This window comes from Phyllobates terribilis, unplaced genomic scaffold (genome assembly GCF_046119375.1).
Source record: "Phyllobates terribilis strain yellow unplaced genomic scaffold, ASM4611937v1 Scaffold_156__1_contigs__length_4398808, whole genome shotgun sequence".
NCBI lineage: Eukaryota > Metazoa > Chordata > Amphibia > Anura > Dendrobatidae > Phyllobates > Phyllobates terribilis.
Genome location: NW_027362916.1, coordinates 1,760,209 through 1,787,687, shown reverse-complemented (window position 1 = coordinate 1,787,687; position 27,479 = coordinate 1,760,209). Strand labels below are relative to the sequence as shown.

General features: G+C 49.2%; 1 protein-coding gene and 1 pseudogene across 1 annotated transcript in view; one reads left to right on the top strand and one right to left on the bottom strand.

Annotated features, from left to right (window-relative positions):
• LOC141206990 (gastrula zinc finger protein XlCGF66.1-like) overlaps positions 1 to 1,483 on the bottom strand; it is an 82,057-nt gene extending 80,574 nt beyond the window's left edge. Inside the window, exon 1 of the mRNA XM_073664348.1 lies at positions 1,389 to 1,483. The gene's annotated coding sequence lies outside the window, so the exon portion shown is untranslated. The remainder of the gene's footprint in view (positions 1 to 1,388) is intronic.
• The window catches only part of LOC141207004 (uncharacterized), an 81,814-nt pseudogene that overhangs the window by 43,664 nt on the left and 10,671 nt on the right, over positions 1 to 27,479 (top strand).

Below are 27,479 nucleotides of genomic sequence, written 5' to 3'. Positions count from 1 at the left end.
TGCCTTAACGAGACACACATTCTAAGGGTGCGGAGCGAATACACACCACCTCCATAATGCGCAGTCAGGGCTCACCATAATCAGGCAGTCTTCAAATTAATATGCCTTGGAAATCGCAGTCATACAGGCAGGGGCGGACACAGACTGTAGTGGGCCCCTGTGCAAGAAATTTTGGGGGGCCCCCCCTGCCCTTCATAAGGCAACAAAGTTATGTAAACATAACCCCCCATGTGCATCTCTCACCCCCCCATGTGCAGCTCTCATCCCACCCATGTGCAGCTCTCACCCCCCGTGCATCTCTCATCCCCCCCATGTGCATCTCTCATCCCCCCATGTGCATCTCTCATCCCCCCCATGTGCATCTCTCACCCCCCCATGTGCATCTCTCACCCCCCCATGTGCATCTCTCACCCCCCCATGTGCATCTCTCACCCCCCCATGTGCATCTCTCACCCCCCCATGTGCATCTCTCACCCCCCCCATGTGCATCTCTCACCCCCCCCATGTGCATCTCTCATCCCCCCCGTGCATCTCTGATTCCCCCCACTCCTAGTTAATTAATTGTATTTAAAAAAAATAAAACTTGTTATACTTACCCCCATGCAATCCCTGCAGAATCCTGGCGCTCGTCCACGTCGCTGCCACCAGGTTCTCCTGACGTTCGGCCATGTGACGGCGCCACATACATAGCCATCAGCTTTTGTTTTGGCCAAAAGATTTTTAAAGCCGCCACCACGATAAGGTAGACTCTTCTGGGCGGTCCCTACTCTAACCTATTAAAATTTTCTTAAAATATCCAATACTCTTTTTAGATATATTTTTATTTAGTTTTCTTTAAGGGAATGTGTCATATACATTTTTTTTTTAAATGACCAATAATACCACATACAGGGAATACCGCCACACCATGACCAGACCACATATTACCACAACATAGTGACCGAATAATACCACACAGAAGGGAGAAAAACTGCAACACCATGACCAGACCACATATTACCACTACATTACTAATATTACCACCACATTACTAATATTACCATAAGTGTCATTATACACGGGAGCTCTATACATGGTATGTATAACGTAAGTGTCCAGGTAATACAGTGATCACCAGTGAAATTATACACAGGAGCTCTGTATATAGTGTCAGTGTACAGGTAATACAGTGACATTATACACAGGAGCTCTGTATATAGTGTACAGGTAATACAGTGATCATCAGTGACATTATACACAGGAGCTCTGTATATAGTGTCAGTGTACAGGTAATACAGGGATCACCAGTGACATTATACACAGGAGCTCTGTATATAGTGTCAGTGTACAGGTAATACAGTGATCACCAGTGACATTATACACAGTGTACATGTAATAGACTGACTCACCGGTGACGTCTCTAGGTGAAGTCCTTCATCTTCGCTTTTCTCCTTCATCCAGCACAGACCGCCATCACGTCTTCCAGCCAGGACTCGTCTCTGCATAAAATAACACAGTTATCTAGAGCACATTCCCCAACTTCTACATTACGCAGCTGAATACAGACGTGCATCCACCATCAATATATGGTTAGTTATTAGGCAACCTACCATTCCAAATATAAATTGTAATCCACCACTGTGCCCCCATTAACTGTAAATAGGCACTTAATATATAATTTAATTAGAACCTCTACTCTTTCCGCCAATTTGTTACCAGTCACACTCCTGCATCCGCAACGCCCCCTACTCTATACTTCCTGCTCCCCGCATTCAATATTTACATGCACCCCCTGCCCCAATTCATTATATCATGTCCGTGCTCTCCCCACCCCATCATCATTTATCATTTACTCTCCCCCACCCCACATTCGTTATGTGCAGCTCATTATCCCCCTACTCCCAATTCCCCCATGTGCAGCTCTCAAACCCCCCCATGTGCAGCTCTCATCCCCCTCCATGTGCCCCTCTCTCACCCCCTCCCCCCCACATGTGCCCCTCTCATCCCCCTCCCCCACATGTGCCCCTCTCTCATCCCCCTCCCCCACATGTGCCCCTCTCTCATCCCCCTCACCCACATGTGCCCCTCTCTCATCCCCCTCCACCACATGTGCACCTCTCTCATCTCCCCCCACATGTGCATCTCCCATCTCCCCCCCCCCACACATGTGCATCTCCCATCTCTCCCCCACACATGTGCATCTCCCATCTCCCCCACACATGTGCATCTCCCATCTCCCCCCCCCACACACGTGCATCTCCCATCTCCCCCCCCCACACACATGTGCATCTCCCATCCCCCCCCCCACATGTGCATCTCCCATCCCCCCCACATGTGCATCTCCCATCCCCCCCCCACACACATGTGCATCTCCCATCCCCCCCACACACACATGTGCATCTCCCATCTCCCCCCCTACACACATGTGCATCTCCCCCCCCACACACATGTGCATCTCCCATCTCTCCCCCCACATACATGTGCATCTCCCATCTCCCCCCCCACACACATGTGCATCTCCCATCTCCCCCCCCACACACGTGCATCTCCCATCTCCCCCCCCCCACACACACATGTGCATCTCCCATCTCCCCCCCACACACATGTGCATCTCCCATCTCCCCCCCCCCACACACACACATGTGCATCTCCCATCTCCCCCCCCACACACACACATGTGCATCTCCCATCTCCCCCCCCACACACACACATGTGCATCTCCCATCTCCCCCCCCCACACACACACATACACACACATACACATGTGCTTCTCCCATCTCTCCACTCCTAGTTAATTGTATTTTAAAAAAAAACAAAACTTGTTATACTTACCCCCATGCGATCCCTGCAGAATCCTGGCGCTCGTCCAAATCGCTGACAGCAGGTTCTCCTGACTTCCGGCCATGTGACGGCACCGTCACATGACCGGAAGTCAGGGGAATCATGAAGGCGCTGCTGCAACAGCGCAGCTCAGCGCTGAAATGTCCCGGACCCGGCGCATAGCATGGGGCCGGGGGCCCCATGAGGAGAGAGACGCACAAGAGGGGGGCCCCCGAGGGGGCCCCTACCGGCCGGGCCCCATACTAGAGTCAGGGCAGTCATGCCCTGATGGCGGCCCTGCTGAAGGCTGGAGGGGCCCCCTCTCCCTCGGGGCCCCCGTTCAATGAACCGGCTGCACGGGCGGTAGTTCCGCCCCTGCATACAGGTGAAGAGTTGTGGGCAGCTCTCCAGGCTCAGTTTGAGCAATGGCTGTCTCCGCTGAATCTAGAGCCAGGGAAGGCCATGTGCGATTACGGTGCGAACCTGTTAGCGGCCCTAGGCTGAGGCAAGCTCGCACACGTGCCTTGCATGGCTGACGTCCTCAACCTGGTGGTACAGCGATTTCTCCGCCACTATCCTGGCCTGGATGAGCTGCTTCACAAAGTACAGAAGCTGTGTGCTCACTTCCACCTTTTGCACCCCTCATGTCATCGACTTGCATCGATACAGAGGTGTTTGTCTGTGCCAGTTGACAGGTTGATCTGCGATGTGCCGACGTGGTGGAATTCCACTCTGCACATGTTGCAGCGACTATGCCAGCAGCAACGAGCTCTGATGCAGTATGTCATGACATATAGCTCGCGGCAACGCAGTACGGACTTGGAGCATATCACGTTTGAGCAGTGGGAACAGATTAAGGACCTCTGCGCCCTTCTGCATGGTTTTGAAATGGCTACTAAACTGGTTAGCACAGACTATGCCATCATCAGCTTCACTATTCCGGTCATATACATGCTGGAGCAAACTTTGAATAACCTGCGGCAGGAGGTGGTGGCCCCAGAAGAAGAGGAGGGTGCGGAAGGGATACCAATGTCTCAAATTTCCAGACTGTCGTCACACAGGTGGATGCCAAGTGACGGTGGATTATAGCGATCAAGGGGGTTTGGTGATACCAGGAAAACTGTTAGTGAAGGTGCAAGAGCCGAGGAACTAATGGAGGAGGAAGAGGTGATGGGTGAGCAGCTTTCAGAGGATGAAGAGGATAATCACCCCCTCTCATTTGAATGTGGTTTGCAGGAGGGAATGGAGGAAACAAGCATCAGCGTTATGCAGCCCACAATACAGCCTGGCTTTGGATCTACTGGAAGAGCCCGACTTATGAGTGCTTTTTTGATGCTCTATCTGCAACATGATCCCCGTATAGTTAGGATTCAAAATAATACTAAATATTGCCACTCTGTTAGATCCACGTTAAAAGAGTCAATTTTGCCAGATGCCTCCCGCTCTGGAGAGGGACCCGCTTATGTTGGGGTATCGAAACAAGCTTTTAAGCAACCTTAATAGAGGTTTTCCCCAAGATAACAGTGAGACACACAGTGTGTATCGCAGCTGTAGTCTTTCAACCTCCAGCACGTCAGTTCGTCAATGCCAAAACATTAGTAGCAGCATAGTAAGTGGCAGAAGCAATTTCTGTGAATCCTTTCACATACTTTTTGCACAACAGAGTACAAGTCTGACACGTGGTGAACGACTGGAGAGGATGGTGCAAGAGTATCTAGAGTTCAATATCAATACCATCAGGGAGGGTTTGGACCCTTTTACATTTTGGTCTTCAAAAATGGATGAATGGCCTGAGCTCGCCTCTCACACCTTAGAAGTTTTATCATGCCCGGCAGCCATCATTCTCTCTGAACCTGTCTTCAGTGCTGCTTGTAGTGTCTTGACGGATAAGTGTACCTGGCTGTCCCCTGAAAGTGTAGACTGCCTAACTTTCACCAAGATGAACAAGTCATGGATCTCCAAGGTCTTTTGCACCCCAATTGCAGACTGTACAGAGTAGGCGATGTTGTTTTGAGTGTGCTGTATTGATCTCTTGAAATTGCAGTCTGTGATATGGCTTCTGTGCCTGCTCTTGCTGCTGCTGCAGGTTTTAGGCCCTAATTTTGGGAAATGTGGAGAATTCTGATTGTGTCTTCATCCATTGGGTTGGCTGTAGTGGGACATGTTTGGGTCTGTGTTAAACTACATGTAGTCTGATGACATTGATGCCACTTCGGTGGTGTTAGGCCCACATTTAGGGCAATGTGAACACTCCTGGTTAGGTCTCCATCTCCTGGGTTGGCTGTACTGGAAGAGGTGTGGGTCTTATTTACACTATTTGTACAGTAGTGAAATTGATGCCACTTTGCTGGCGTCTGCCACAATTTTTTTAAATGTGGGGAATCCTGATTGGGTCTCCATCTATTGTATTGGCTGTAGTGGAACTGGTTTAGGCCTCCTTTGCAATACTTATACTCTAGTGAAATTGATGCCACTTCGGTGGTGTTTCTTAGGCCCTCATTTATGGCAATGTGAACACTCCTGGTTAAGTCTCCATCTCTTGGGTTGTCTGTACTGGAAGAGATCTGGGTCTCATTTACACTCTTTCTACTGTAGTGAAATTGATTACACTTTTGCTGGCGTCTGCCGCTAATTTTTGGAAATGTGGGGAATCCAAAATGGGTCTCCATCCATTGGCTTGACTGTAGTGGAAGAGGTTTTGGTCTCCATGCATTTCTATAGTTATACTGTAGTGAAATTGAGCATTTGGTGCAGATATTATTCTCCTCAAATGGGTACACAAACATGATAAACTCGAAATTGATTTTCAATAAACAACCATCAGCCGCCCCATCAAACACCTCTGCTGCTTCTTCCTCCTCCTCTGTTACCGTGCCAAATTGTGTCACGCAGGTGTCCGACAGAACCAGCTGTATACCCGCTGCAGTTAGGCTGAGTGACAGCCCGTCAGCTGTAAGTGAAGCGGACATACCTGCTGTGTTTGTTTCTCTGAGCACACCACACGTTTCTCAATCCACCTTAACATCTGCACCTCACTCATGGTCTATCGGTTTGTCTATTTCACCATACTCTGCCCTCTCTCAGCCCTCAATCCCGCTGTTGTGGTCACGTAAAAGATTTTCATCCTACACATGACAAAGCTAAGAGGTTGAACTCCACCATCTCCAATCTGTTGGCCATGGAAATGGTGGTCTTAGGCCCTATTTTTTACATGTAAATACTTCCGATTGAGTCTGCATCTCCTGGGGTGGCTGTAGTGGGACAGGTATGGGTCTGCGTTAAACTACTTGTAGTCTGATGACATTTTTGCCACTTCGGTGGTGTTAGGGAGGGCAATGTGAACACTCCTGGTTAGGTCTGCATCTTTGTGGTTGGCTGTACTGGAAGAGGCGTGGGTCTTATTTACACTATTTCTACAGTAGTGAAATTGATGCCACTTTGCTGGCGTCTGCCACTAATTTTTTTTTAAATGTGGGGAATCCTGATTGGGTCTCCATCTATTTAGTTAGCTCTAGTGGAACCTTGCTGTTCTGCAGTCTAAGTTGTGTAAGGTTGCGTACTAGTCCTTGCTGCACTCCTGATACAGACTCTGCCTGCTGCACTCCTGATACAGACTCTGCCTGCTGCACTCCTGATACAGACTCTGCCTGCTGCACTCCTGATACAGACTCTGCCTGCTGCACTCCTGATACAGACTCTGCCTGCTGCACTCCTGATACAGACTCTGCCTGCTGCACTCCTGATTAGTGTTGAGCCACCCCCGTAGTGTTCGGGTTCGGTTCGGTTCGTCGAACACCGGGATGTTCGAGGAACTGTTCGTCGAACACCTTAGAACAGGGTTCCCCAACTCCAGTCCTCAAGGCCCACCAACAGGTCATGTTTTCAGGATTTCCTTAGTATTGCACAGGTGATGGAATTATTGCCTGTGCAGGTGATGCAATTATCACCTGTGTAATACTAAGGAAATCCTGAAAACATGACCTGTTGGTGGGCCTTGAGGACTGGAGTTGGGGAACCCTGCCTTAGAACACCGTCGAACACCGTTAAAACCAATGGCAGGCAAAAAAAACACATAGGAACACATAGAAAACACCTTCAAAGGTGTCCAAAAGCTCACAAACTGCTCAGAAGACGCTTTCTTTAAAAAAGCCGGCCGGCAATTCAGCAGCGGCATACACCGGTACCCGACAATTTAGACATGAAGGAATAGAGCATCACACATAGATTAGATAGATAGAAACATGTCAGTCACATATATATGAAGTACAGTGACAGTGTTGCTTACTGTACTTGTCATTTAGTGTAAAGGATTTATTAAAAAATATAATAGTGTTTTCGTGCACCGTCTCTTTAAAAAAGCCGGCTGGCAATTCAGCAGCGGTACCCGACAATTTATAACAGACAGAATAGAGCTTCACACATAGATTAGATAGATAGAAACATGTCAGTCACATATATATGAAGTACTGTGACAGTGTTGCTTACTGTACTTGTCATTTACTGCAAAGGATTTATTAAAAAAAATAATAGTGTTTTCATGCACCGTCTCTTTAAAAAAGCCGGCTGGCAATTCAGCATCTGTACCCGACAATTTAGAATAGAAGGAATAGAGAATCACACATAGATTAGATAGATAGAAACATGTCAGCCACATATATACGAAGTACAGTGGCAGTGTTGCTTACTGTAATTGTCATTTAGTGTAAAGGATTTATCAAAAAAAATAATAGTGTTTTCATGCACCGTCTCTTTAAAAAAGCCGGCCGGCAATTCAGCAGCGGTACCCGACAATTTATAACAGACAGAATAGAGCTTCACACATAGATTAGATAGATAGAAACATGTCAGTCACATATATAATAAGTACAGTGATAGTGTTGGTTACTGTACTTGTCATTTAGTATTAAAATAAAGGATTTATTATTAAAAAAAATTGGCGTGGGGTTCCCCGTAATTTTAGTCTCTAGCGGAGGTTAAGCAGACAGCTGGGGCAGATGTTTGAAGCCTGGGAAGGGGGTAATACCCACGGAGCTTCCCAGGCTACTAATATCAGCCCCCAGCTGAATACCTAGCCTTTACTAGCTATTAAAATGGAGGACCCCCCCAAAAAAAAATGACGTGGGGTCCCCCCTAATTTAATAGCTAGAAAAGGCTAGGCAGACAGCTGGGGGCTGATATTAATAGCCCAGGAAGGGAGCCATGAATATTGGCCCCCTCCCAGGCTAGAAACACCAGCCGTCAGCCGCCCCAGAAATGGCGCATCCATAGGATGCGCCAATTCTGGCACTTAGCCTCGCTCTTCCACGCTGCCCTGGTGCGGTGGCAGGGGGTAATAGGGTTGGGGTTGATGTCAGCTTATAATGCCAGCTGACATCAAGCCCAGGTTAGTAATGGAGAGGCGTCTATAAGACACCCCCATTACTAACCCCATAGTCAAAGTTAAAAAAAAAACACAAACACCCAGAATAAAGTCCTTTAATTGAAATAAAGACACAATTCTTTATTGTTCTAAATTAAACCATACTTACCATCACGCCCATTCCAGCTGAAGCCAACGATCTCCTGCAATAAAAGAAAAATAATAAAGCAACCTCATCCTCCAATAACGATTCCAGCCAATTTTGCATTCCAAAAGTCGAATGGTGTTCCTTTCCTTCCGAGCCCCCAAACACTAGCTTTCCACCACATATGAGGTATCAGCGTATTCAGGAGAAATTGCACAACAAATGGTATGGTGCATTTTCTCTTTTTATTATTCTGAAAATGCTAAATTTGGGCATAAAACAGAAGTTTTGTGGTAAAAATAAGATTTTTTTATTTTCTCAGCTCAACGTCATAAACTTCTGTGAAGCACTTGTGGGTTCAAGGTGCTCACCACATATCTTGATAAATTCCATGAGGTGTCTAGTTTCCAAAATGGGGTCACTTGTGGGGGTTTCCACTGCTTAGGCACATCAGGGGCTCTTGAAATGCAACATGGCGTCCACTACCGATTCCAGCCAATTTTTTGTTGCAAAAGTCGAATGGTCTTCCACCTCATATGAGATACCAGCGTATTCAGGAGTAATTGCACAACAAATTGCATGGTCCATTTTCTCATGTTAGATTTGTGAAAATGCAAAATTTTGGACAAAAGGAAAATTTTTGTGGTAAAAAAATAAAATGTTCATTTTTTTCCATTCACATTCCATTAGTTCCTGTGAAGCCCCTGAAGGACTTATAAACTTCATGAATGTTGTTTTGAGGACCTTGGGGGGTGCAGTTTTTAGAATGGTGTCACTTTTGGGTATTTTCTGTCATATAGACCCCTCAAAGTCGCTTCAAATGTGATGTGGTCCCTAAAAAAATGGTTTTGTAAATTTTGTTGGAAAAATGAAAAATCGCTGGTCAACTTTTAACCCTTATAGCTACCTAATAAAAAAAAAATTTGGTTCCAAACTTGTACTGATATAAAGTAGACATGTGGGAAATGTTATTTATTAACTATTTTTTGTGAAATATCTCTCTGATTTAAAGGCATAGGAATTCAAAGTTTGAAAATTGTGACATTTTCAACATTTTCGCCAAATTTCCATTTTTTTTTCACAAATCAACGCAAGTCATGTCAAAGAAATTTTACCAATGTTGTGAAGTACATGTCACAAAAAAAAACAGTCTCAGAATCAGGGGGATCCGTTGAAGCGTTCCAGAATTATTACCTCATAAAGTGACAATGGTCAGAATTGAAAAAAAATGGCCTGGTCACTAACCTACAAAGTGGCTCGGTCCTTAAGGGGTTAAACGGAGTATAATTATTATTATTTATTATTATAGAGCCACTAATTCCTTGGTGCTTTACATGTGTAAAAGGGTATACATAGCAAACAATGAGTACAATAATTTGAACAAAAATTAATCACCGACTGGTACAGGAGGAGAGAGAACCCTGCTGGCGAGGGCTCACAATCTACAAGGGATGGGTGAGTACAGTAGGTGAGCCACCAAGTGTGAATAGTTTGGAACAACACACAACTGCCAGGCTTTAAATGGAATATAAAGAACGCCTTGTAAACACCACAACACACGGCTCCACTTCATACACCTCGTACACGCACGGCTCCACTCTGTACACCTCGTACACGTAAAGCTCTGCTGCGTACGCCTTGTACATGCACGGCTCCGCTTCGTACCCCTTGTACATGCTGTGAAGGATCAGCTATTGGGTAGGCGCAGTTTCACACAGGAATGCAGCCTGCAGGTTCCAAAACAAACTGGTGGTTTATTAAATGTCCATAAACCAACCAGGAAAACAAAACATAACAGGCTTTTTTTGGCACAAAAAGGTATAACAGGATAAAACTCAAAATAACCAGTCCATATGCAGCACGGCTTCAGACGTTTAAATGTAGTGCTTTTCTGTGCCTCCAGAAGACTCTGGGCAGCACATGCAAGGTCTGCTCACCTTGCATAACACACTGAGACAGGCGCAGCTGTCTTAAATCAGGCCTTCCAAGACCTGGACTGGAGGTAAGTGAGCAGCTGATCCCCTCCCCCAGCTTTTTTAGCTGCTCGTAAAACCCGGCCCTTTAATCCGGGCCCATTAACTCCCTCTCAGCACTATGGGTGCTGGAGCCTGCTTTTTCGGGTCCTACATCACCGAAGCTTGGTAATTCGGGGACACATACCTCCCGTCCACGACCTGTCCGGTAGCAACCTTACATACCCCTCTTCTGCCCAAAGCGGGGGCCTTGGCACCTTCTGCCACCATACAACAGACCCTTGACAGGGCATCAGCATTCCCATGTTGTTTCCCAGGCCTATGCTCTACCTGGAAACTAAAATCTTGTAGGGCTAGGAATCATCTAGTTACTCGGGCATTGTTCCCCTTCTGTTCTCGCATTCACCGCAGTGGGGCATGGTCCGACACTAACCTGAACCTTCTACCTAACAGGCAATATCTGAGAGTGTCCAATGCCCACTTGATGGCTAAACATTCTTTTTCCACTATAGAGTAGTTCTTGTCGCATGTGGACAGTTTCCGACTGAGGTACATTAGAGGGTGTTCGTCTCTGTTAATCTCCTGGGACAAGACTGCTCCCAGCCCGACATCCGATGCATCCATCTGAACCACAAACTCTTTGGAGAAGTTGAGCGCCACCAAGACTGGCTGTTTACAGAGGGCCAGTCTCAATTCCTGGAAGGCCACTTCAGCTTCCGTGGACCACTTGGCCATAGCTGACTTCGTCCCTTTCAGCAGATCCATCTGCTATCAGGGCAAAGTTAGGGACAAATCTTCGATAGTAGCCCACGATGCCTAGAAATGCCCTGACCTGCTTCTTCGAGAGGGATTGTGGCCAGTTCAGGATTGCCTCGACCTTATTTATTTGTGGTTTTATTTCCCCTCTACCAACCACGTAGCCCTGATACTTTGCTTCCTCAATCTCCATGGCACATTTCTTCGAGTTGATGGTAAAGCCCGCCTTCCTTAGGGCGTCAAGTATGGCTTGAACTTTTCCAAGAATACTTTCCCAGTCCTGGCTGAATATGATGATGTCATCTAGGTAGGCCGCTGCATACTTTTTGCAGGGTGCTAAGATCCAGTCCATGGCTCTCTGGAAGGTGGCCGGAGCTCCCTGCAACCCAAACACCATCCTGATGTATTGATAACATCCGTCTGGCATCGAGAAGGCAATCTTCTCCTTGGCTTCTTTGGGCAGGGGAATTTGCCAATATCCTTTGGTGAGGTCCAGGGTGGTGATGTACCGAGCGGGTCCTAGCCTTTCAATAAGCTCAGCTAACCTAGGCATTGGGTAGGCGTCGAACTTCAAGACCTCGTTCAGCTTCCTATAGTCGTTGCAAAACCGTGATTCTCCATCTGGTTTCGGCACTAAGACTATAGGACTGGACCAGCCACTCTTGGACTCCTCAATGACTCCCAGGTTCAGGATCCGCTTCACCTCTTTCGAGATCACCTCTCTGCAGGCCTCTGGGCTCCGATATGGTTTTAGGTTGACACGAACATGAGGCTCTGTGAGTACTTCATGCTCTATGGCCTGAGTGAGTCCTGGCAACTCCGAAAACAGGTCTTTATTTCGCTGTAGCAACTCTGTGCACTGTTGCTTTTGGGCACGTGACAGTGACTCTGCCACCTTGACCTCTTTCACATCAGCGTCAGGCTCAGCCACTAAACACGAAGCTTCCACGGGTTCCCTATCTCGCTATGGCTTAATCAAGTTGACGTGGTACACCTGGTAGGGCTTCCTTCTCTCTGGCTGGTGGAGTTTATAGTTGACCTCACCAACCTTTTCATCTATTTCGTAGGGGCCCTGCCATTTCGCCAGGAATTTGCTCTCTGTTATGCACACGCCCGGGCAAAGCGGCGTGTGCGTGTGATTGGTAGTGATTCCACTGGACCGTGCCGGAGAGTGTATGCCTGGAGGGGCGTGACTAAGTATTCACCCGATCCGACCAGGGTCGCACGACGGCATACGACGCCAGTGCACCAAGGAGGAACCGAGCAGAGGGACCAGGTGCTACTCCAGGACAGACCCCGGACACGGCTGTTGACCCACACAGGGGAATACAGGAACAGGCTGGTAGGCTGGCACACAGACTGGAGGGTATAGGCAGGCACGACTGGTATGCAGGCAGGCGGGTATGCAGGCAGGGAGGTAAAGGCAAGCACAGCTAGAGTGCAGACAGGGAGGCACTAGCAGGTAGGAACACAGGCGGGATAGAACCCAGTACACACCGGGACTCAGGAACAATACAGGCAGGATAGGGCCCAGTACACACTGGGACTCAGGAACATTACAGGCAGAGGGGTACAGGCAGGGCAGGACAGGACTGCCGGAGCAGCGGGCAGAAGCAGGGCAGGACAGGACTGCCGGAGCAGCGGGCAGAAGCAGGGCAGGACAGGACTGCCGGAGCAGCGGGCAGAAGCAGGGCAGGACAGGACTGCCGGAGCAGCGGGCAGAAGCAGGGCAGGACAGGACTGCCGGAGCAGCGGGCAGAAGCAGGGCAGGACAGGACTCTGTTCACACGGAACAGACAGGAAGGGAAAGACAGAGCCAGACACCCACAGGGTACTTGCAGTGAAGTAGCGAGTGGACCACAAACTCACAAATGGGAGTACAGAGACAACAGGCAGGAGTTAGGTACGAGTTCAGACTCTGCAGAAAAAGGAAGGGAACAGACATAGAGGCAAAACAGGTAAGGGATAGGAGAGAGTTCAGACTGGAACTGAGTGTACGAAGGAGACCGACACTGCAGCGGGATACAGGAGCGGGTCTGGGAATACTGCCCCCAGAGAGGCGGAACGAACAGGCAAGGAGCGTGTTCAGACAGGACAGACAAGATACAAGAGCGGGTCTAGGTAAACGGCCCCTAGAAGGCGGGAGGAACAGGCTAGGAGCGTGTTCAGACAGGACAGACAAGATACAGGAGCGGGTCTAGGTAATCGGCCCCTAGAAGGCGGGAGGAACAGGCTAGGAGCGTGTTCAGACAGGACAGACAAGATACAGGAGCGGGTCTAGGTAATCGGCCCCTAGAAGGCGGGAGGAACAGGCTAGGAGCTTGTTCAGACAGGACAGACAAGATACACAGAAAGGACTCAGTACAGACACGGGAACTAATACCGCAAAGCAGGAGACAAACAGGACTCAGTTCAGACACGGGAGCTGATACCGCAAAGCAGGAGACATACAGGACACAGTTCAGACACGGGAGCTGATACCGCAAAGCAGGAGACATACAGGACACAGTTCAGACACGGGAGCTGATACCGCAAAGCAGGAGACATACAGGACTAAGTTCAGACAGGCCTGGAAATACAGCCTCCAGGAAAGGCAGACAAGGAAACAAAGACGGGACCTGGCACCTTCAGAGTGCAAGCACACACTGAAGGAAAACACTTTGCACAGGCCGGGATAGAAGGGAGCTGCTGAGCTATATACCAAGTGACAGACAGCAATAGGCTGAGGACGCACAAGGGGTGTGACCCACAGCAGGTACAAAAAGCAGGAAGTGATCGGGCGCCGCCCTTAAGCAGCAAAGACAGACACAAACAGACAGCATGGAGGGAAGCCAGAGAGACATTCTGGACAGGGGATCAAGTGCGCGCTCCTGCACAGTGGGAGATGGACCACTATGCAAGGACGCCGCCAGGTATGTTACACTCTCCACTGTAGGTACCAGTACCTGATCCCTAGGGTTGAAGTGTCTCACACGTGCCGATCTATTGTACACCCTAGATTGCGCCTCTTGTGCTAGGAGGAGGTGCTCTTTCATGATTGGCATCACCCTGGCAATTCTCTCTTGCATTTGGGCCACGTATTCGATTACACTCCTGCAGGGTATAGACTCCGCCTCCCAGGTCTCCTTTGCCACATCCAGGAGTCCTTGGGGGTGTCAGCCATCCAACAGTTCAAAAGGGGAGAATCCAGTACAGGACTGTGGTACCTCTCTGATGGAGAAGAGAAAGTATGGAAGTAGGCAGTCCCAGTCTTGGCCGTCCTTCTCTATGACCTTCTTTAACATGGCCTTCAAGGTTTTGTTGAACCTTTCCACCAAGCCATCCGTCTGTGTAAGGTAGACTGAGGTCCGTAGTTGTGTGATTTGCAGAGTTTTGCACTACTCTCTCATCACCTTTGACATAAATGGGGTCCCTTGATCCATTAGGATCTCCTTAGGTAACCCCGTTCTAGAAAAAAAATGGACCAACTCCCGAGCTATACACTTGGAGGAGTTACGTAGCGGCACAGCCTTCGGATACCATGTCGCATAGTCGAGTACCACCAGGATACACTGATGCCATCTGGCGGACTTTACCAGGGGCCCCAGCAGATCCATGGCTATGCGATCAAAGGGCACCTCAATGATAGGTAACGGCACTGGAGGCGTGTCACCGGAGTGGTCAGCTGGCAAGTGGGACAGAACCTACAATAATTTACAATTGCTCGGTGACAATCGGGTCAAAAGATCCTCTGGAGGATTCGTTCCTGTGTTTTTTCTACCCCCAGGCAACCACCTAACACATGTGCATGGGCCATGTCTAATACCTTACGATTGTATGTTCCCGGCACCAGCAACTGCTCGACGAGCTCCCCTCTCACCTTGGTGACTTGGTATAGCAAGTCCCCATTGACGGCAAAGTATGGGTATCTGGTGTCACCCCCGGCTCTTCAGCAACAACGTTAAGTATAGACACATTATCAAATGTCTCTTTAAGAGTTAAATCCCTGAGTTGGGCAGTTCCAAAGTTTCCCTCGGACACCTCCAGCTCAGGGATGTTGGCGTCAAGGGATGCTGCCCCATCCTCATCGCCCACAAACACACATGGGAAACTCTTTGGTTACGGCCTGCGGCGAGGTTTCTTCAGGGGTGTTCTGGCTGTCATCTGAGCAACCCGGTGTCACCACTTTCCCCCACGTCCCAGAATAATGCACAGTCCCGTCCGATTATTGTCAGGTGCAACAAGTCTTTAACGACCCCCACTTCCTGAGCTGTGGTGCCACAGTCCGCGTTTACATCTACCCGGGCAACAGGACATTTTTTAGCGTCCCCATGGATACACCGGACACCCACCACCTTCCCAGGAACCAGCCAATGAGGGAGTTTGGCGCTTATCAGGGTTACCAAACTTCCTGAGTCCAGCAGTCGAGACACTTGCATCCGTTCACGGACACTGAGCACGCCTGAGGGCTCTCGCCGTGTTGATGAACCGCGCTACAGGCAGGGTAGGCAAAGTAGGAGCAATGCCGGCCTACGCTGTAGTCGATTGGCTCAGAGTTCCTGGGCCACCAAGCAGCTAGATGGCCAGGGGCATGACAACTTCAACAGAGGATGGATTGGGACTGATTCCCCAGCTGCGATTCATCTGCCTCTTGGACTTTGGACGAACGCTCAGTGAAGAAGATTTAATCCCCTTCTTTTGGAGCCCCAGAAAGGTGACCTAACCACTGCTTGACCACCCAAGGAACCCTCTACCGCCCGGTACCTCTCTACTAGGCCCACCAGGTTGTCTGCATTTTGGGGATCTCTCTGGGCAACACTGGACTAAATTGGCTTTGGCAGAGAGTGGATAAACCGATCCATGACCACTCTCTCGACCATCTGGCTGGGGAACAAGTCTCTAGCTGCAGCCACTTCTGTACCAGGTGCAGAAGATCAAACATTTGTGACCAAGCAGGTTTGTCCCTGTGGAAGTCCCAGAGGTGGACTCGTTGTACTCTGACTGCCAGGGTTATGCCCAGCCGGGCCAGGATCTCAGCTTTAAACTTGCTATACTCCTTTAGAGTCCTGCAGTGCCAGATCAAAATACGCCTTCTGTGGTTCCCCGATCAGATATGGTGCAAGATCCTCCGCCCACTGCTCCGATGGTAGTCTCTCACGGTCCGCCACCCTCTCAAACAAGGCCAGGAACGCCTCAACGTCATCCCCCGGAGTCATCTTTTGCAACGCCCCTCTCAAGGTTTTCCTCACCTGGGTCTCGTCGCTTTGGCCTGGAGGTGGAGCGACTTCTCTGGCACGGAGGGCCTCCGCCAGGAGCGTCGTCTGTTCCTGCAGCTGTCTCCGCTGCATCTATTGCTGTTGAAGCTGGAACTGTTGTACTATCAATTTGTTAGTCTCCTGCTGAGCTTGCTGCTGATGCATATTTGCCTGCATCAGTTGCTTTATCAGCTCCTCCATGCTGCCGGACGAACCTTGCTGGCTGGCGGCCTTCACCCAGGACATATACGTTTTCCTGTAGAAGTCACACTGCCCCTTGGGATTTGTGCCCGCATTCTCCACCAATTTGTGACAGATTAGCTCTCGTGTAGGTGCAAGTTCACACAGGAATGCAGTCCTCAGGTTCCAAAGCAAACTGGTGGTTTATTAAATGTCCATAAACCAACCAGGAAAACAAAACATAACAGCCTTTTTCTGGCACAAAAGGTATAACAAGATAAAACTCAAAATAACCGGTCCAGACTTTTCTCTGCCTCCAGCCGACTCTGAGCAGTACATGAAAGGTCTGCTCACCTTGCACAACACACAGCACACTGAGACAGGCGCAGCTGTCTTAAATCAGGCCTTCCAAGACCTGGACTGGAGGTAAGTGAGCAGCTGTTCCTCACCCCCAGCTTTTTCAGCTGCTCGTAAAACCCAGCCCTTTAATCCAGGCCCATTAACACCCTCTCAGCACTATGTGTGCTGGAGCCTGCTTCTCCAGGTCCTACATCACCGAAGCTTGGTACTTTGGGGACACATGCCTCCTGTTCACGACCTGTCCGGTAGAAACCTTACAGCGCACAGATACATACACCTCGTACACGCACAGCTCCGCTCAGTACACCTCGCACACACACGGCTCCGCTCTGTACACACGCTGTTCCTTTCCGTACACCTTGTACATGCGCGGCTCCACTCCATACACCTCGTACACGCGCGGCTCCGCTCAGTACACCTCACACACACACGGCTCTGCTCCGTACACCTCGCACACACACGGCTCCGCTCTGTACACACGCTGTTCCTTTCCGTACACCTTGTACGTGCGCGGCGCGGCTCCGCTCCATACACCTCGTACACGCGTGGATCCGCTCCGTACACCTCGTACACGCGCGTCTCCGCTCCGTACACCTCGTACACGCGCGGCTCCGCTCCGTACACCTCGTACACGCGCGGCTCCGCTCCGTACACCTCGTACACGCGCGGCTCCGCTCCGTACACCTCGTACACACGCGGCTCCGCTCCGTACACCTCGTACACACGCGGCTCCGCTCCGTACACGCGCGGCTCCGCTCCGTACAGCTCGTACACGCGCGGCTCCGCTCCGTACACCTCGTACACGCGCGGCCCCGCTCCGTACACCTCGTACACACGCGGCTCTGCTCCGTACACCTCGTACACACACGGCTCCACTCCGTACGCCTCGTACACGCGCGGCTCCGCTCCGTACACCTCGTACACGCGCGGCTCTGCTACATCTACACTGTAAACCCCCTCCTGACCCCACACATAAACTTCAGCTCATCCAGCACCATGACAACCAGCACAGCAGAGTCCTGCATCCACTGAGGCCCCTGATCATGTGACCCCTGACTCCTCCCCTCCTGTGACCTCATCACAGCTCCTGTGCGCACAGAGCAGCCATATATGTGGTGGCGGCTCTGCAGGTGGAGGTATGTGGAGACCCCATTACTGGGCGCAGGGGGCATTAACCCCTTCAGCACTGAGACTCTTTTGGGGTCTAGTGTTGCTCCTTTATAAGAATCATAAGGTTTTTGTCCTGTTTCCTGTAATAGATACATACGACCCAACTATGGAGACAGGAAGGGAGGAAACGTATTGTTCTCATAGTACAGGACCCCTTTACTGGCCCCACAGTGTAATGCCCCCATTATGCCCCTTATGCAGGATGTATGATGCCCCCCACAGTGTAATGCCCCCATTATGCCCCTTATGCAGGATGTATGATGCCCCCCACAGTGTAATGCCCCCATTATGCCCCTTATGCAGGATGTATGATGCCCCCACAGTGTAATGCCCCCATTATGCCCCTTATGCAGGCTGTATGATGCCCCCCACACAGTGTAATGCCCCCATTATGCCCCTTATGCAGTATGTATGATGCCCCACACAGTGTAATTCCCCCATTATGCCCCTTATGCAGTATGTATGATGCCCCCATTATACCCCTTATGCAGTATGTATGATGCCCACACATAGTGTAATGCCCCTTTTATGCCCCTTATGCAGGATGTATGATGCCCCCATTATGCCCCTTATGCAGGATGTATGATGCCCCCACACAGTGTAATGCCCCCATTATGCCCCTTATGCAGGATGTATGATGCCCTACACAGTGTAATGCCCCATTATGCCCCTTATGCAGTATGTATGATGCCCCCTCACAGTGTAATGCCCCCATTATGCCCTTTATCCAGGATGTATGATGCCCCCCACAGTGTAATGCCCCAATTATGTCCCTTATGTAGTATGTATGATGCCCCCCACCGTGTAATGCCACCATTATGCCCCTTATACAGTATGTATGATGCCCCACACAGTGTAATGCCCCCATTATGCCCCTTATGCAGTATGTATGATGCCCCCACACAGTGTAATGCCCCCATTATGCCCCTTATGCAGGATGTATGATGCCCCCACACAGTGTAATGCCCCCATTATGCCCCTTATGCAGGATGTATGATGCCCCCCACAGTGTAATGCCTCCATTATGCCCCTTATGCAGGCTGTATAGGGATGTTAGGGAGAGACAGGGTGATGCTAGTCCAGATTAGGAGGTCACCTCTTCCCCCTTTTCCCTAGTATCTGGTCTCCCTTTCCCTTTCTCCTCTGTGTTGCACTCACACCTGGCGTGACTCTCTGCGTTGCACTCACACCTGGTGTGACATCAGGACACCCCATTAGTGAGACACATGAACAGTGCACATTGAGGTGAAAGAAGAGACATCTCCTTTTGCATCATTGAAGTGGTTAAACCCAATGTGAGAGGTGGTGATCTTAATAGATGTATCCTCAAAAAGGAAAGTGAGTGGATTTCCAGACTGAATTCACTAGGCCCTAAGGGACTGAATGAGCTAATTTCCTATGCCTGTTTTGTATGAATACAGACCCATTCCGGATTACATTTTAGGATTTTATACTCTACCCATTGCTTCTCAGTTCCCTGTGAACGAGGTTCACATATTGTTTTACTTCATCAAGAGATCTGAGCTTCTATATCAGAATTATTTCTTATCAGTTATATCCCAATTTTACTATTTAGTAACTAACAAGTGTGGTGATCTTTCTATATCTCTAATTATGCAATAGTGGTCAAATATGACCATTTAGGAGTATACTGTGGGCCACCATCCCATATATTTTGTAGTGATAAAGTAGATCCACATGCCGATTGCATGATGGGAGGATGTGCAATACTTATTTTTAGTCTCCCATGATACTGATTTCAGAGAGAGGATTTTTCTGTTGGTGGAATGCAATCCAATACCATATGTGCTCCGGTGTGGAACGCAGACATCTGGGCATGCGCAATCGCGGACAATGATCTTAGATGCACGCCGGTGTGGAATTATAACTACGGGCATGCGCAGTCACAGGTATGAGTTGCGCGGCGGCAATCAGTTTATCTGGTGTTTTAGCAAAAAGCACGTCACTTCCGGACATGTACACTAGGTGATGGACATTATCGAACCTCTAGCTCATGAGAAGTAGTTTTAGGCGCAGTATATTATTGTAGACAGACTCTATTCTGTATATCCTGTGACAATTCACCTCTAGGAATGGGAATGAGCCTCCTAGTCTGGGAGGGGTTTTGGATGAAGTGGGATATTTAAACATGGACACCTGGCTATTAGGCACACTATGCTGAACATCATGAATTATCATTCCTCTATCAAGCCTCCTAATGAACCTGTTGGGAAAATGCGTTGAGGCGGATTATTGAAACATTCTCTGAGTACCATACCCTTTCCTTTATACATATTGTAGGGGTTTTACTCACTGGGGCACAATGGGAGGAATACAGGAGGCATGTTCCTTTAAAATTTCATGTGGGTTTATTACTTCATAAACCCAGAAGCCAAACAGAAAAGCAAACAGCCTTTAGATCAGGCAAACAAAGTAAATGTCCTTAGCAGGTCTCTGCTCAGCCAGGCCTGTGTGGCACACAAGCTGGGGTAGCGTCCAGTGTCCTGGCTTGGTCTGAAGACAAACATACACAGGAGGCCTTCTACCTCCAAACACACAGACCATGGGCCAAACAGCCTTAGAATCATAGAATGGTAGAGTTGGAAGGGACCTCCTGGGTCATCTGGTCCAACCCCCTGCTCAAAGCAGGATTCACTAGATCATCTCAGACAGATGTCTGTCCAGCCTCTGTCCAGCCTTCATTTTATAGGCTGTTAACCACACCCAGAGGTGAGGTATGTGGGTAGCTGGACCCGCCCATTCTCTCCTAGCTACCCGTAACCCGGCTCCCAGGTGCACCAAATGATCCTCTTAGTGCTTATGTGCCCTAGAGAAACCCTCCGGGTTACATCACAGAGACCAACCATCTCTGTGACACATACCTCCCATCGACTACGCGACCATTAGCCACCTTACATACCCCCCCCCCCCTCTGCCTAAGGCCGTGGGCTTGACACCTTTTACTGCCAGACAGGGGATTCTCGAGAGAGAATCGGCATTACCATGTAGCTTCCCTGCTCTATGTTCTACAGGGAAGTAGGAGTCCTGTAGGGCTAAAAACTCGAGGTTGACTCTGGCATTTTTTCACTTTTTTCCCTCATCCATCTGAGTGGAGCATAGTCGGATAATAATCTAAATTTTTGACCTAACAGATAGTACGGTAAGGTGTCCACTGCACACTTTATAGCAAAGCGTTCCTTCTCTATGACCGAATAATTTTTCTCACTGGAGGACAGCTTTCTACTCAGGTAGAGGACAGGGTGCTCCTCCCCGTGTATCTCCTGGGAAAGGACTGCTGCTATCCCGATATTTGAGGCATCTGTCTGGAGTATAAACTCTTTATTGAAGTCCGGGGCAACCAGGACCAGTTGCCTACACAGAGCCAGTTTCATCTTTTGAAAGGACGTCTCCGCCTCTGCAGTCCACTTGGCCTTGGCTGATTTTGTCCCTTTAAGGAGATCAGTCAGGGGTGCCGCCATCATGGCGAAGTTTGGGATGAATTTCCTGTAGTATCCCATGATTCCCAGGAAGGCTCTGACTTGCTTTTTCGACACCGGTCTCAGCCAATTTTAGATTGCTTCTACTTTAGTATTTTGGGGTTTTATCTCGACTCTACCCACTACATATCCGAAGTACTTGGCTTCTTATTTCCCCATGCCACATTTCTTCGAGTTTATTGAAAACCAACCCCACCTTCCTCAGAGCATCAAACACAGCCTGAATCTTTTCCATATGACTCTCCCAGTCTGGACTGAAGATAGTATTGTCCAGGTATGTTGTGCATATTTCTTATGGGATGCAAGGATGCAATCCATAGCTCTCTGGAATTTTGCAGGGGCCCCCTGCAGTCCAAACGGCATCCGGGCATGCTGGAAGCATCCGTCGGGCGCAGTATTCTCTTTGGCTACCTGTGCCATGGGGATCTGCCAATATCCCTTCGTCAGATCCAAGGTGGTTATGTGCCTTGCTGGCCCAAGCCTCTTGATCAGCTCGACGATGCCTGGCATTGGATATGCATCAAATTTGGAAACCTCATTCAACTTCCGATAGTCGTTGCAGAATCTCCACTCACCATTGGGATTTGGGACCAAGACGATCAGGCTCGACCAACTGCTCTTGGATTCTTCAATGACACTGAGCTTCAGCATACAAGCTACCTCTTTGGATATCAACTCTCGTTGGACCTCAGGTATCAGATAGGGCTTCAAGTTCACCCGCACATGTGGATCCGTCAGAACCTTGTGTTCTGTGACCCTTGTGCAGCCCGACAATTCCGAGAACAGATCCCTGTTCTTCTGCATCAACTCCCGACACTGCTGTTTCTTGGCCTTCGTTAGTGTTTCCGCTATTGCGACTCATCCAACGTCACCTTCTAGCTTGCCCAGCAAGCATGGAGCTTCCACAGCCTCTCTGTCTTGCCACGACTTGATAAGGTTGATGTGGTATATCTGGTACGGCTTACGTCGTCCCGGTTGACGAACCTTGTAGTTCACTTCACCCACTTTTTCCACCATCGTATAAGGCCCTTGCCACTTGGCCAAGCACTTACTTTCCACCGTAGGAATTAGCATGAGGACGCCGGTCTCTCGAATTGAATTGCCTCACTCTGGCTGACCGGTTGTAGACTCTGGCATAAGCTTCTTGTGCCTGGAGGAGATGTTCTTTTACGATGGGCATCACCTTCACAATCCTCTCCTGCATCAGAGCAACGTGCTCGATGACGCTCCTGTGGGGGGTGAATTCGGCTTCCCAGATTTCCTTTGTGACACCCAGAAGACCCCGCGAATGTCGGCCATACAGAAATTCGAATGGCGAGAACCCTGTAGAAACCTGTGAAACCTTTCGGTTGGAGAATAAACAGATACGGTAGGAGACAGTCCCAGTCTCTACTGTCCCTTTCTATGTCCTTCCTCAGTATACTCTTCAGAGTCTTGTTAAACCTTTCGAATAGGCTATCTGTCTGAGGATGGTATACTGAAGTCCTCAGTTGGGAGATTTGGAGGGCTTTGCATAACTCCCTCATCACCTTACTCATAGAGGGAATTTCCTGGTCTGTGAGTATCTCCCTTTGGTAAGCCTGTTGGGGAAAAAACGTGGACCAACTCACGGGATATATTCTTTGCGGAGGAGTTTCTCAGTGGAATCACTTCAGGATAGCGTGTGGCATAGTCCAGGATAACCAATATAAATTGATGCTAACGAGCAGATTCAACAAAAGGACTGACCAAGTCCATAGCAATTCTCTCCAACGGCACTTCAATAATGGGCAATGGCACGAGGGGACTTCAAAAGTGAGAGGTGGGGGCTGTTAACTGGCACGTAGGGCAAGACCTGCAATACTTAAATATTTCCCGGTGACATCCGGGCCAATAGAACCTTTGTAAAAGATAATGCCTTACCAACACCAGATGCAGCAAGCCTCCATGATAAAGGCGGGGCCAGCACATGTGCAAAATACTGATGCAGACAGCCACTCACTAACCTACCAATTCATGGAGGGGGTGGCTGTGTAGTATTATACATGCACACCGATGGAGTCTGCGCCAGTCACACAGATATGTGCGATGCACAGTTTCTGGCTTGCAGCTTGTTGATGACGCCCATACTATTAGATCAGGTGGGCTGCCCAGCACTATATACGTGCACCCCCACAAGACAGACGCCCCAATTCATCCAGCCAACACTAAAGAGGCCTGGCCGCATCCTGCAAAAAAATGTGCAAAAAAGATGAAAAATAGTGTAGAAGATAAATACACCACATGAGGTATTGGTCGATATTTTGGCCAAAATACACAAGCTCGCAACCCAAACGTCAAGGGTCCTCATACTTGCGAGTCCTAACTCTAAACATTAAAAATGGTGAACATTGGACATAATTTCAAAAAACATCACAGTATGGCTGTATGCCCACTATCCGTTTTTTAAGCGTTTCCGCAGTGGCAATTCCACTGCAGAAACGCTTAAAAAACACTTGGTAGAAAGTCTGCCATGTTCCCCATTGATAATCCCATGTGCTGTGCACATGCTGCGGAAATTTCCGCTGCGGATTATCATTGCGGAAAAATCTGCAGCACTACCAATTATTTTGCTTTAGCGCGACGTTTTCGCCGCCATTGACTTGCATTGGAACGCATGGAATCCGCATCATAGCACCTGCAGATACGGAATCCATGCGTTTCAATGTGCGGATGGTACCCGGGTTTGGAGAAGAGGAGACTCTCCTCCGGACCCGGGTACCATAGAACCTGTAAAAAAAAGAATAAAATAAAAAATATACATTATACTTACCTTCTGATGGCCCCCTGTGTCCTTAGCGATGCGTTTCGGCTTGCCGGCAGCTCACGATGGTCTGAAAAGGACCTGCCATGATGTCAATTAGTCATGTGATGGGTCACGCGACCGCTGACGTCGGCAGGTCCTTTAGTCTACCGCGAGCTGCCGGTAAGCCAGGACGCATCGGATAAAGACACCGGGGGCCATCAGAAGTTAAGTATATATTTATTTTTTATTTTTTACCATTCTTTCGGTCACCCTATATAAATCCATGCCGGTTGCATGTATTTATATAGTGTGACCAAGTTGTCAAGCACTTTCCAAGTGATGCTAAAATGGCTTGGAAAGTGCTTGACAACCCGCTTGCGGAAATGCATGTGAAGAACGCTTCACTTCCGTACAATCCGCATGCGTTTTTTCTGCCAGGGAGATGCAGAAACGCTCAGGAAAAAATCCGGAGCATTTCTGCATCGTGGGCACATAGCCTAAAAGATAATGCCTTACCAACACCAGGTTAGATTACCAATGCACTGCAGGATGCAGCAAGCCATAATGATAAAGGTGGGGCCAGCACATGTGCAAAATACTGATGCAGACAGCCACTCACTAACCTACCATTTCATGGAGGGAGTGGCTGTGTAGTATTATACATGCACACCAATGGAGTCTGCATAGGGCGCCAGTCACACAGATATGTGTGATGCACATTGTCTGGCTTGCAGCCTATTGATGACGCCCATACTATTAGATCAGACGGGCTGCCAAGCACTATATACATGCAAGCCCACGAGACATATGCCCCAATTCACCTAGCCAACACTAAAGAGGCCTGGTGGGGTATTTATCATGTGGTGTATTTATCTTATACACTATTTTTCATCTTTTTTGCACATTTTTTTGCACTGTGCTTCACACATATCTGTGTGACTGGCACCCGCCCTATGCAGACTCCATCGGTGTGCATGTATAATACTACACAGCCTCCCCCTCCATGAATTTGGTAGGTTAGTGAGTGGCTGTCTGCTTCAGTATTTTGCACATGTGCTGGCCCTGCCTTTATCATGTAGGCTTGCTGCATCCTGCAGAGCATTGGCAATCTGACCTGGTGTTGGTAAGGTATTATCTTTTACTGTGATGTTTTTTGAAATTATGTCCAATGTTCACCAATAGAACCTTTGCACGATCCGTTCCTGCGTTTTTTCAACTCCCAGATGTCCCCCCAAGACATGTGAATGGGCCATGTCCAACACCTTCCATGTAAAGGGGCCCGGCACTATTAACTGCTTCACACGCTCCTCCCTCACTTTCTCGACCCGGTACAACAACTCCTTACTCATCATAAAATGGGGAAACCCTGTGTCAGCCCCCGACTCCTGTGCAACCCCATTTATAATAGTGACATTATTAAAGGCTTCCTTCAGAGTTAGGTCCCTATGTTGGGCAGACCTAAAATTCTCGTTAGTCACCCCTAACTCTGGAATGGCAGACTCAGGAGGCACTACCTCCTCATCCCCCACAAGGACACAAAAAGGAAACCTGTCTGACTCTGGGTGTGGTGATACCTCATTAGGGTTAATTTTTTTCTTATCTGAGCCAGCGAACTCAGAACCCTTCCCCCACAGATCCCAAAACAAGCAAAAGTCCCAGCCTATAATAATAGGGTGCAACAAGTCCTGAACGACGCCGACCTCGTGGGACTCTGTACCGTGGGCCATTTCAATGTCCACTCTGGCCCGTAGGGTAGTCTTTAGCATCACCATGAATGCACTGAACGCCGACTTTTTTCCCTGTGATAATTTGGAGAGGAAGAGTGGCCCTCATAAGGGTCACCAGGCTCCCGGAGTCTAGCAGTGCCGTTACCTCCCATCTGTTCACCTTCACGTGACATGCTTGTGGCCCCTCGCTGGGTGGACAGTTCACACTGCAGGCCGGATAAGCATAATATGAACAACGTTGTCCTATGCTGCATTCCATCGCACAAGGGTCAGGGGACAATGGGCGGCTATATGGCCTGGGCCGTGGCACCTCCAGCAAACAACATCACCTGTATGGACCTTGGGCACCACCTCCCTCTTCCATTTGGACCTTGGAAGTCCCACCACCTTTTGGGCCTCCACCCCCTGTTGGGAATTCCAGTATGTAGTGGGCTGCCTTCCCAAGGAACCTTCAACACCCTGGTATCTCTCGATCAGTCCGACCAGTTCATCCGCATACCGGGGATCACCCTGGGCAACCCAAGGCTGTATGGGCCTCGGCAGGGAGTGCACAAACCGGTCCATCACCACCCACTCTACCAACTGTGCAGGCATTGAGGTCTCTGGCTGCGCCACTTCTGGACCAGGTGCTGCAGGTCAAACATTTGGGATGGAGGTGGTTTGTTCCGGTGATAAGAACCCGCTGTGCCCTGATAGTCATTGTCACCCCCAAGCGCGTGAGAATCTCAGTTTTTAGCTTGCCATACTCTTTGGCATCCTGCAAAGCTAAATCATAGTACGCCTACTACGCGTACTTCTGGGGCTCTCCAAGTCAAGTATGGCGACAGTACCTCTGCCCACTGCTCTTGTGGAAATTTCTCCCTCTCGATGACCCTTTGAAACACCATCAGGAAGGTCTCCACGTCATCCCCCAGGGTCATTTTCTGCAAAGCCCGTCATACCGCCTTCCGGACATGGGAGTCATCAGTCGGACCTAGGGTTGGAGTGCTCGTCCTGTCCTGGATGGCGGTTGCCAGAAGCTGCATCTGCTGATGTTGTTTCTGCTAGTGCTGCTGGATCTGCTGTAACTACAGCCTGTTGGTCTCCTGTTGATGCTGCTGCGACTGGAACAGGTGTTTCAGCAGGTCCTCCATTTTGTCTGGTGATGCTTGCTGGCTTGCGACAGACTTCACCCAGGGCATGCAGTCCACCCTGTAGCAGTCACACGTCTCAGCTGGGAATGCTGCCCGCAAGTCTAACACTAATTGTGGAGGTTTTACTCACTTGGGTGTGACAGGAGGAAAACAGGAGGCATGTTCCTTTAAAAGTTCATGTGGGTTTATTGCTTCATAAACCCAGAAGCCAGACAGAAAAGAAAATAGCCTTTAGATCAGGCAAACAAAGTAAATGTCCTTAGCAGGTCTCTGCTCAGCCAGGCCTGTGTGGCTCACAAGCTGGGGTAGTGTCCAGTGTCCTGGCTTGGTCTGAAGACAAACATACACAGGAGGCCTTCTCTCTCCAAATACACAGACCATG